The following is a 10,256-nucleotide window of genomic DNA, read 5'->3' as shown; positions in this document are numbered from 1 at the left end:
AAGATTTTTTGGAGATACATGGCGCGTTTTATAAATCTGCCAATTTAAAGATTCGTAAAAACTTGAAATTATTACTCTCTTTTACTCTTTTACTTGTTTCAGTCATTTGACTGCGACCACGCTGGAGCACCGCCTTTAGTCGAACAAATCGACCCCATATAGCTTCCTTTTGCCAAATTCACTCAAAAGGCATTGGTCGGCCCCGGTTTAATGTAGAAGACACTTGCCCAAAGTGCTGCGCACAGGAACTGAACTCAGAACCTAGTGTTTGCAAAGTGAGCGGACTGTTCTAAATAATAAATTTGTTTTTACTAGTCCATACACCGCATATCTAAGATGGCAGTGCATTTAGAATTAAACCTTTCAGACAGTTTATTATTCATCCTTATTTTTATTGCTTTTTAGAGAAATAAAAGATAATGATTTGAATAGAATACTCTTTCGATTTTACGATCTTCTGCCCTCTTATATTCTTTTGTTTAGGTTCATTGAAAACGTATTGCATTTACGATGTCGTGTTCTGTCCGCAAAGTATTTATAGAATAAAAATATTAAAAGAACAGAATAGGAAAAGTCTAATATATTTATTTACTTTCAGTTTGTGTATGTGTGTGCATGCATGTTCGCGTACATGTGTGTATGTGTGTGTGCATACATAAGCGCACGCATGTGTGTATGTATGTATGTGTGCGTACATCTGTATGTATGCACGTGTATATGTGTGCATACAAGAGTGTGTGCGTACATGTGGGCGTGTGCGTGCGTGTGTGTGTATCTGTATGTGCGTGCGTGCGTGAAGGCATGTGGCCTAGAATTTAGGGCGTTGCATTTACGATCGTAAAGATCGTGGTTTCGATTCTCAGACTGGCGATGCGTTGTGTTCTTGAGCAAAACACTTTATTTTACATTACTCCAGTCTACTTTGCTGTAAATGGGTAACCCTTAGACAGGTTCACGGGGGAAATAGTGTTGACCGGTGCGCCTAACCAGCGAGATGGCATCACTCGAAAGCCACAACAATGCGAGAAAACGCACACTTGCAACGAACTTCCGTCCATCATATTCACTCACAAATCAGGGGTCACTACTTCTGTAACCAAACGGAACAAAATCCTTAAGTATCAGGAATTATCAGTGAAACATTTCTTCCAGCCTGTGACATTTGACACACTTTGAGGTGATGGGCCGCTAACAGCGACGTTCTTGTCATCGTTGGCAGTTCGCCTTAACGTGGTGTCAGGTGATGCCCATGTGGGTGCTTGGCTGCTCCAACGCCTTAGTCTCGCCATCGGCCGTGGTAATACCGCGAGCGTGTCGGCTTACTTCGCTAAGTTCCGTTGAACCTTGTGGTGTGCGATCGACTGAGGCACTTGGTGTTGAATCGATGTTCTTTCTTCGCACGTTTGTGTTTTGTTCAATTTTGGATTTGGATTTTAAAGTAGTTTTTTTCTTTTGTATTATATATGAACCATATACATACGTGTTATATATGTAATTATTATCTCTGTTGGCAATAAAGACAGATACTAAATGCATAAAAGTAGATGATACTTGCCCAAGTTACTACGCAATGGGACTGGAAGTAAACCCACGAGTTTGCAATGCAAACTTCATAACCTCATAACTACACCTGAGCCCTGGGAATTTAACCTTTACTGTCTTATAATTATCCCCCTTTTCTCCCCGGACACAACGGCAAGGTTTTCGTTTTCCTTCTCCGTCTTACAGGAAAATCTCAGTTACTTGCGGTTTTTTTTTTTCTTTCTTTCTTGCGTTAGGTCACAAACTACATCAGCTCTTAACTTCTATTTTTAAAAATTATCCTCGGATAATCATTTTTATACTCACTATTTTTTTTCTAATTTAGGCAAAAGACCAACACTATAAAATGGGAAGGTTTCTATAAAGCATCGAGTCCAGTACTTGACAAGCATTTTACTTTATCGACCTCGGAGGTATGAATGTAGGAGTCAAGGCAATTTTCCTTCAGATAGTGATTACAAGGGACATTACTCCTATTAATATATTTGTTGAAGGGACATAACTCTCTGCTATATAAACTGAGAAATATTGTTCCTGCACGAAGTCAGCCGTGATGAAGCAGACCTATGATAAAGGCCTCTGATTCAGAATGTGCATCTATGACAATTTAATACAATATAACCTTCTTGGTTTTAAGTAATGTGTGATTCGTGGGGAGATTTGGCTGGCATTTTTTAACAGTTTTTGTTCTTTTGTTGGTTCGTGGAAGATCAACAGTTATGTTCGGGTAAATAAAGTATTAAAAAGTGTGCTTGCGTTACGAATGCTTGAGTCATCTCTGCAGGAGTTCAACATTAAAATCTGTTTCTTACATGAGACAAGCTGGAATATATTCGTATGGAAATGCTGAATAACAATTCAATAATAACTTACATCAAAGGTACAGAGCTAATTAGCTAGAACAGGTTACAAGTCGAAGCAGCGAAGAAGGGGGAATATATATATATATATATATATTAAGAATTTCAAAGACCGCCTTTTAGGTGTTATAAAGTAGAATTCCCCAGCCACTTGACTGTGTGTCAGTATCTGCCCGTGGATCATTTGAACCGTGCTACACAGGAGGAATAAACTTAAATTTAATTTCTATTCTGTTGACCATCACAATTTGCAGGGTGTTTTTGAATGTATTATATATGTTATATAATATGTATTACATTTGTAATTATTAAATTATATTAAATTATGCACTTTGTGTTTTGCTATGTACATGATCCCCTGATCCGTGGAAAAGTTGTCTTGCATGTAACCGGTGAGTGATGCAAAAAAAAAAAAAAGGTTGGGTGGTGGTCACTATTTTAAGGGACAATTCTTAGATTTCAGATTCGCCATGTTGAGAGGAGAAGAAATAAATTTTACTTAACCAAACAATAATTTCCTAGGATCTGACAGCCAGGTAAACCGCTGCATGGGATGCGATACTAAAAGTAGTTCTTAAAAACGTAATTCAATGCAAGTAGTAGATTTGAAAACAAGAACACTCGGCCAATAAACTAGAAATATATTCCAAAAGAAAAAATTCTATATTCATAAAACATCCAAAAGAATTTGCTGATTAGCGAATATTAATTTACTAATATTCTAAATCTTCTGTCTTACATATATGCTGTTTCTTCTATTTGCCTCTTCTTTAACTAAATAACTAAACATTATTTGAGTAATTTAAGAAAATTGGTTGAAGCTGGCTGTTTGATTAAAAAAAAACAAAAAAAAACGAACAAATAAATTAACAGGCATTCATGAATGATCTTTATCTTTTACTTGTTTCAGTCATTGAAAATATAGTGAAGTGAAAATATAATAATAGGCATCAAAAAAAGCTTTGGGTTACATATTAGATGAAAATATTCTTACGGCCGTTTCTGGTTAATTCGTTCGAGTAAAAAATGAATCTTAAAATTCATTTTCAGAAAATGTCTCCTTCATTAGGGGAACAGTGATATATACACGGTAGAAATGCATTCAGTTCGTTGCCAAGGTATGATATAATTGGAAGCTTTTATAGAAGAACAGATATAGCTATGCAAATAATGGGAGTCTTTATGAGGGCTGATGGGAGTAAAAATTACATTACTTGCTGTCTTTATTAAAATTTATATTTGCAATATACTGCTATAGTGGTTAGGGCAGCGGATTCGCGGTTTCGATTCCCAGACCGGGCGTTGTGAGTGTTTATTGAGCGAAAACACCTAAAAGCTCCATGAGGCTTCTGCAGGGGATGGTGGCGAACCCTGTTGTACTCTTTCACCACAACTTTCTCTCACCAAAAGTGTTGGGGCTATAGTAGATAACACTTGCTCAAGTTTCCATACAATTGGATTGAATCCAAAACCATGTGATTGAGAAGCTTTCGACTTACTACGCAACGTAAATTGGTCGGAGTTGGCATTGTTTTTAGATTTAAAATAGCAGGAATTCATGAATGATCAACTTAATGCAAAAAAATTTAAAAAAAGAAAGGATAAAAAAATAACAGTACTTGACAGTAATCAATCCATGTGCTATTCAAGTCGAATGAAAGCTGCAACATTCTAAATGATATTACTGAGAGACCTTCTCACGCTATCTCTAAACATTTATTTAGTAGATAATTTCTGTTTTTCTGAAATAGAAAACAGTCATAATTAGAAAAGCACGAAGTTATAATTAAAACACGCCAGGTGACTTTGTTGCTAATTACACTATAGAGTCCTCATTATCACCTATGTATAATTATAAACTTAATGATTTGAAAGAATCTCATGACCTTAAACGTACTGGGAAAAGTTCATCGACCTCTCTGTTTTCTTAATGACTTTAAAACGATTACGACGATGGCAGTAAACAAACACAAAAAGCTAATTTTTCTGTAGTGTAGTATTTACGAATATAAAAAAAAAATCCTTGGAGGACCGACGAGAAACATATTATCTACATCAAAAAGGAAAGTGAAAAAAAAAAAACTGTCGTAGAATGAGACTGTGAAAGTCACGACGAGGTCACTCGATCTGCTTATCTGTAGCACCAAAAACCCTTGAAATATAAACTACCGTCTTAAAACAAGAAGTATACATTGGACAATGTGGAAGCGCAATGGCCCAGTGGTTAGGGCAGCGGACTCGCAGTCATAGGATCGCAGTTTCGATTCCCAGACAGGGCGTTGTGAGTGTTCATTGAGCAAAAACACCTAAATCTCCACGAGGTTCTGGCAGGGGATGGTGGCGAACCCTGCTGTACTCTTTCTCCACAACTTTCTCTCACTCTTACTTCCTGTTTCTGTTGTGCCTGTAATTCAAAGGGTCAGCCTTGTCACACTGTGTAACGCTGAATATCCCCGAGAACTACGTTAAGGGTACACGTGTCTGTGGAGTGCTCAGCCACTTGCACGTTAATTTCACGAGCAGGCTGTTCCGTTGATCGGATCAACTGGAACCCTCGACGTCGTAAGCGACGGAGTGCCAACAACAGCATATATGTGTGCATGGATATCTCTCTACTCATATCTATATCAGTGAGTGTCGTCTGTATAATAGCATGCGTGTATACATATACATATAAACATGCTATGATATACCGTTCACACACACACACACACACACATGTATTGGGCTAGTGAGTCGGACGTTTGCTTGGAGAACTCGTTCTTTCGCCTTTTTAAATTTCGATATTTCTCCATTTCCTTTAACATCATTCTGAAATCTCACGCCAACACTTACGCAGCCATACTAGGACACTCGGGATCTATAGGACACACACACACACACACACACATTGTGTGTGTGTGTATATATATATATATATATGTGTGTGTGTGTGTATATATATATATATATGTGTGTGTGTGTGTATAATTTTAAAATAGGATAAAATCTTTATAAGAATTATCAAGGCGGTGCTTCAGCATGGCCACAGTCAAAAAGACTGAAACAAGTAAAAGAGTAAAAGAGTAAGTAGTTAGCGTGAAAAACCTCATAAGGGAAAAAATTATTAATTATTCCCTTTAAATATATTTATTTATATTAAGGGCATTAAAAGGCTTGCTTCGAGAGTTGCATTCCCTCGCGTTCGGTACAATGTGTTTATTATGGTAGTTTTGACTTTAAGAGTCCCTCCTAGCGTGAGGCATTTATGTATAATAATGCCATTAATATAAATAAATAAATATATATGTATATATAATATATATATATATATATATATATATATATATATTTGAACTCAGAACGTAAAGACAAGCGAAATGCCGCTAAGTATCTTACCCAACGTCCATGGGGGTGGTTGTAGATGTCTTCAAAACAAAATTGGATCTCCTCCTGTCAAGAGTTCCGAATGAACCTCCCCCACGGCAAGAAACGTAGATGAGGGTAGCAATATCCAACTACCTCATCCACCAAACGCCACATTTCAGAGGAGGTTTAGTGAAAGAGTAGCAAGGCTAACAGTGGTGCCCCAGCATGGCTGAGCTCTCGAACAGAAGCTAGTAAAAAAAAAAAAAAAAAAATTTTTGATAATTCAGTTTTAACCGTTCTGTAAACATTCGTTAATGTCCGTGATATAAATATTTTTCTTATTTTTAATCTTTAGGTTGCTGCATTTATAACCCACCATTGTTGATACGGAATCCACGAATTAACACTTCAACGATAGGGAATCCTTATTAATAATTCTTATTTAGTATTTGAAATCCTTAATAATTCAGATTTTCGGGTATTGCAATACATACAAATAAATTCATATTCAATAAAGAGTTGTTCCCCTTGAAAGGGACTCTTCCTTGTCTTCATCATCGTGTGATGAATGTGTAAAAAATAAAGTTTACGTGTTTATTGCATTTCTTTCATTAAACGATGAATAGTAAAATCAATTCCTTTAAGATTTGAATTTGGAATCTGGAGAGACGTAGTGTACCCTGGTTACGCAGAGGAGATGGCATGATTATCACCTTAACAGACACCAGAACTTTTCTTTTGTTGCCATGTTTAGGTCCAAATTTTAGAGGTGGTTTAACAGTTATCTCCCTTGAGTGAGAAAGCCGTCAACTGTGTGATTCAGTTAATAGCTGAAATAATTGCATAAATACCAAATACTATACTAGAAGGAATAATTTCTAAGCGCCTCGGTAGCGCAGTAGGCAGCGCGTCAGTCTCATAATCAATGCAAAGAAAGAGCCATCTGAAGGTCGTGAGTTCGATCCTCACCCGGGGCAGTACTTTTTTTATAATTTATTAACGAAGTACTTCTGAACACATTTTATACCAATATATATTCTGTGGTAACATTGTTTCTTTTATCTTCTGATTAAATATTAATTACCTTGGAAGTACAGCTAATTATTGACTATAATCAGTTATAATCTACATTGACAAAAGATAATGAACTTACGTGGAATACGATGTCGCGTAATCTGCGTAAAATTGTAAACCATCTGTTCGTTAAAAGATCCATTCTCATTAGATATGTTACTTTAACCCCTTCAGGCACCCTAACTGGGCCAACAAGTCGTCCCCAATGATACCAGCCCACAACATAACTCTCCCATCCCGTTGTCGACGTCGTATTGGGGACACTCATCTCCAAAATAGACCCAACCCAGGGCTACAGCAGACACTTGTCCAAGGTGCCATGTAGTGGAACTGAAACAGAAATCAAGTAGATGGAAACAAACTTTCCAATCCCATGGCCATGCCTGTGAGACACACAAACAACAGCTTACCAGATAACATCAAAATGTTAATAAAACAGTCATAATTTGATTAATTGAAGACAGTATGCGTGTGTGTTGTGTGGTAAGAAGTTTGCTTCCTAATCCACATGGTCTGGATTCAGTTCCACTGCATGATACCTTGGGCAAGTGTCTTCTACTAAAGGCAAGGGCCAATCAAAGCTTTATGAGTGGATTTGTTAAAATAACAAGTTTGTATCATAGAACGAAGGGTGGCATCAGGTTGGTACCAAAAGAATTAAAGCTGTGGAACTTTTATATATATGGAACACAATAAACACTGCATGAATTATACACTGGTTGGGAAAATACATTCATCCTTATACAGTGGCTACTACTTAAGTACCATATAATGTTATCAAAAGTAATCAGTCCCAAACTGATTGCAATAAGCAGCTTCCACTGTATACATAAATCTTACAAATAGAGGCAGTCTGTGAGACATGCCAAGAGAATGGTTTTCGTATATTCTTTTTACTGTCTTTTTAAAGTCTTCTAAATTCATATAATTAAACAATACAGGCCCAGGCAATAGCTATGTGTTTAAGTAGCTCACTTTGCAACCATGTGGTTCTGTGTCCAGTCACACTGATTGACACCGGGGCAGTGTCCCAAGGTTGACCAATGCCTTGAGTGAACTTGGTACATGGAAACTGTGCTGAAACCTGTTGTGTGTGCATATTCAGGTTTGTCTCCCACAACTGCTTCACAACCAGCATTGGTTTGTTTATGTCGCTGTAACTAACAGGTTCAGCAATACTGATGGAATACCAAACATAAAAAAAAAAGTACTGGGATTGATTTGTTCAACAAAATGGTGCTCCAGCATGGCTGCAGTCCAGTGACTAAAGCAAGTAAAAAATAATACATCATTCCAGTTTGCTGATCATATTAAAGAGGAAAAGGATCCTGTCGGCTTTAAACGGAGTCTAGACAGCTTTCTTCAAAGAATACCAGACAAGCCACCCATACATGGATACAACTCACTACTTGAATGGACCATAAACAAAACTTAACTGTAAAAAGGATTTAGATAATCCTATCAGGTGATGCTATTAAGTTAGACATGGCCTTGACCAATCTTTGGTCGAAACAAATCAAAGTTTTATAATTAAATAGAATGATGTCGTATTTATCTTTCTCAGATGAGAGTGCAATGTGACAGAGAATGACACCACCTCAGTAGAACAGGGGCAGGGAGTGAATTCTGGGGAAGGATGGGTAAGTGGTATGCAGAGTCGCATGGCTTAGAGGTTAGGGTGTTGGACTCGTGATCATAAGTTTGTGGCTTCGATTCTTGGACTGAGCAATATGTTGTGTTCTTCAGCACAACACTCCATTTCATGTTACTCCAGTCCACTCAGCTGGTAAAAGCAAGTAATCCTATGACAGACCGGTGTCCTGTCCAGGGAGGAATAATTAAGGCAGAGAAACTGGCCCTATGCTCTTTATAGAGTAATGTGGACTAACCATGGGTAAGTGGTTAGTATCAAGCTTCAAACACAATATGGGTGACAAGAGGTGGAAAAATGAGACACAGGAGTGGCTGTGTGGTAAGTAGCTTGCTTACCAACCACATGGTTCCGGGTTCAGTGGCACCTTGGGCAAGTGTCTTCTACTATAGCCTCGGGTCGACCAAAGCCTTGTGAGTGGATTTGGTAGACAGAAACTGAAAGAAGCCTGTCATATATATGTTTTTTTTTGTACCAAGATATTGATTGACCCAGGGCTACTGTATAAGACATTTACCCAAGGTACCACACAGTGGAGATGAACTGATCTTGTAAAAACTTCTTTGAAATATTTAACCATCATGTTCTGATGTGGTGTATAATAGGAAAAGTACATATTTATTCTCATTCAGGTGTTGATTCTAACAATGGAATCCTGCCTCTGTATATTTTCTGCTTGGCTGAGCCATTAATAATTCCACTTCATTTCAACTACAGTCGTGCTCTTTAATGTTTTTACTCCTTTAAATATCATTATCATCATTTTAACATCCACTTTTCCATGCTTGCATGACAGTGACGTTCATTTATAACTATTGAGGCAAGGAGACAGTAACACACACACACACAAAGTTCATCATCATCATCGTCGTCGTTTAACGTCTGCTTTCCATGCTAGCATGGGTTGGACGATTTGACTGAGGACTGGTGAAACCGGATGGCAACACCAAGCTCCAATCTAATTTGGCAGAGTTTCTACAGCTGGATGCCCTTCCTAACGCCAACCACTCAGAGAGTGTAGTGGGTGCTTTTACGTGTCACCCGCACGAAAACGGCCACGCTCGAAGTGGGTGTATATACATGCATGGCTCTGTGGTCTTGGGTTCAGTCCCACTGCACAGCACCTTGAGCATGTGTTGTCTACTGTAGCCCTGAGCCAAACATAGTTTCATGAGTGGGTCTGGTAGTTGGAAACTGAAAGAAGCCAGTCATACAACTATGATAGTAGTTGAATGATATTCTTAAGTCTGCAATTTACTCACATGCAGCATCTTTCAGAGCTTGTCACTAATTTGGTTCTTGACCAAATGAAAAACCGTTAACAATTTTGAAGAGGACTGGTCCCTAGCTACATTTTGTCATAAAAAAATTGAGATTTGGTCCAGTAGAAGAAACTTTACATGAAAAAAAACCCAAAAAACTATGAAGTCTGTTTTGTGTGTGTATATACACACACACATTTCGTGTTGACCTTTTGAAGAAAGCACACTCAGTACCTTAGTAAGGATTAATGATACTTCTATTTTGGTTGAGCCAGTCTCTTGCTATTTTGAGTTTTGTTTCTGGGTGTGCAGCGTCATCAGGCAAGTAAGTTACAACCATCTGAACTCACTGAGCTGACCAGTAAAAATACTGTGTATATAAACATATATATGAGAGTGTGTGTGTGTGTGTGTGTATTTATGTGTGCAATGTGAGTGTATCTAAGAATGTTTACATTCTGCACTTTGACATTCATATGCAAAAAAAAAAAAAAATTTTGCCAAAAACCCCCGTTTTCA

At 37.7% G+C, this 10,256-nt stretch overlaps 1 long non-coding RNA gene and 1 other non-coding gene across 2 annotated transcripts; one reads left to right on the top strand and one right to left on the bottom strand.

Annotated features, from left to right (window-relative positions):
• Positions 1-931: 931 nt before the first annotated feature.
• Positions 932-6,623, bottom strand: LOC149132711 (uncharacterized). The gene is made up of 2 exons (XR_016244332.1): positions 5,781-6,623; positions 932-4,144 (listed from the first exon to the last, which is right to left on the bottom strand). It is a non-coding gene; the product is annotated as an uncharacterized LOC149132711 (long non-coding RNA).
• An 11-nt stretch (positions 6,624-6,634) lies between these two features.
• Positions 6,635-6,727, top strand: Trnam-cau (transfer RNA methionine (anticodon CAU)). Its single transcript has 2 exons — positions 6,635-6,671; positions 6,692-6,727. It is a non-coding gene; the product is annotated as a tRNA-Met (tRNA).
• Positions 6,728-10,256: the final 3,529 nt, after the last annotated feature.

The sequence above is a fragment of the Octopus bimaculoides genome, chromosome 14, assembly GCF_046866305.1.
Source record: "Octopus bimaculoides isolate indiv1 chromosome 14, ASM4686630v1, whole genome shotgun sequence".
Taxonomy (NCBI): Eukaryota; Metazoa; Mollusca; class Cephalopoda; order Octopoda; family Octopodidae; genus Octopus; species Octopus bimaculoides.
Note: the sequence above shows the minus strand (reverse complement) of the source record. Positions and strands in the feature narration are given on the sequence as shown.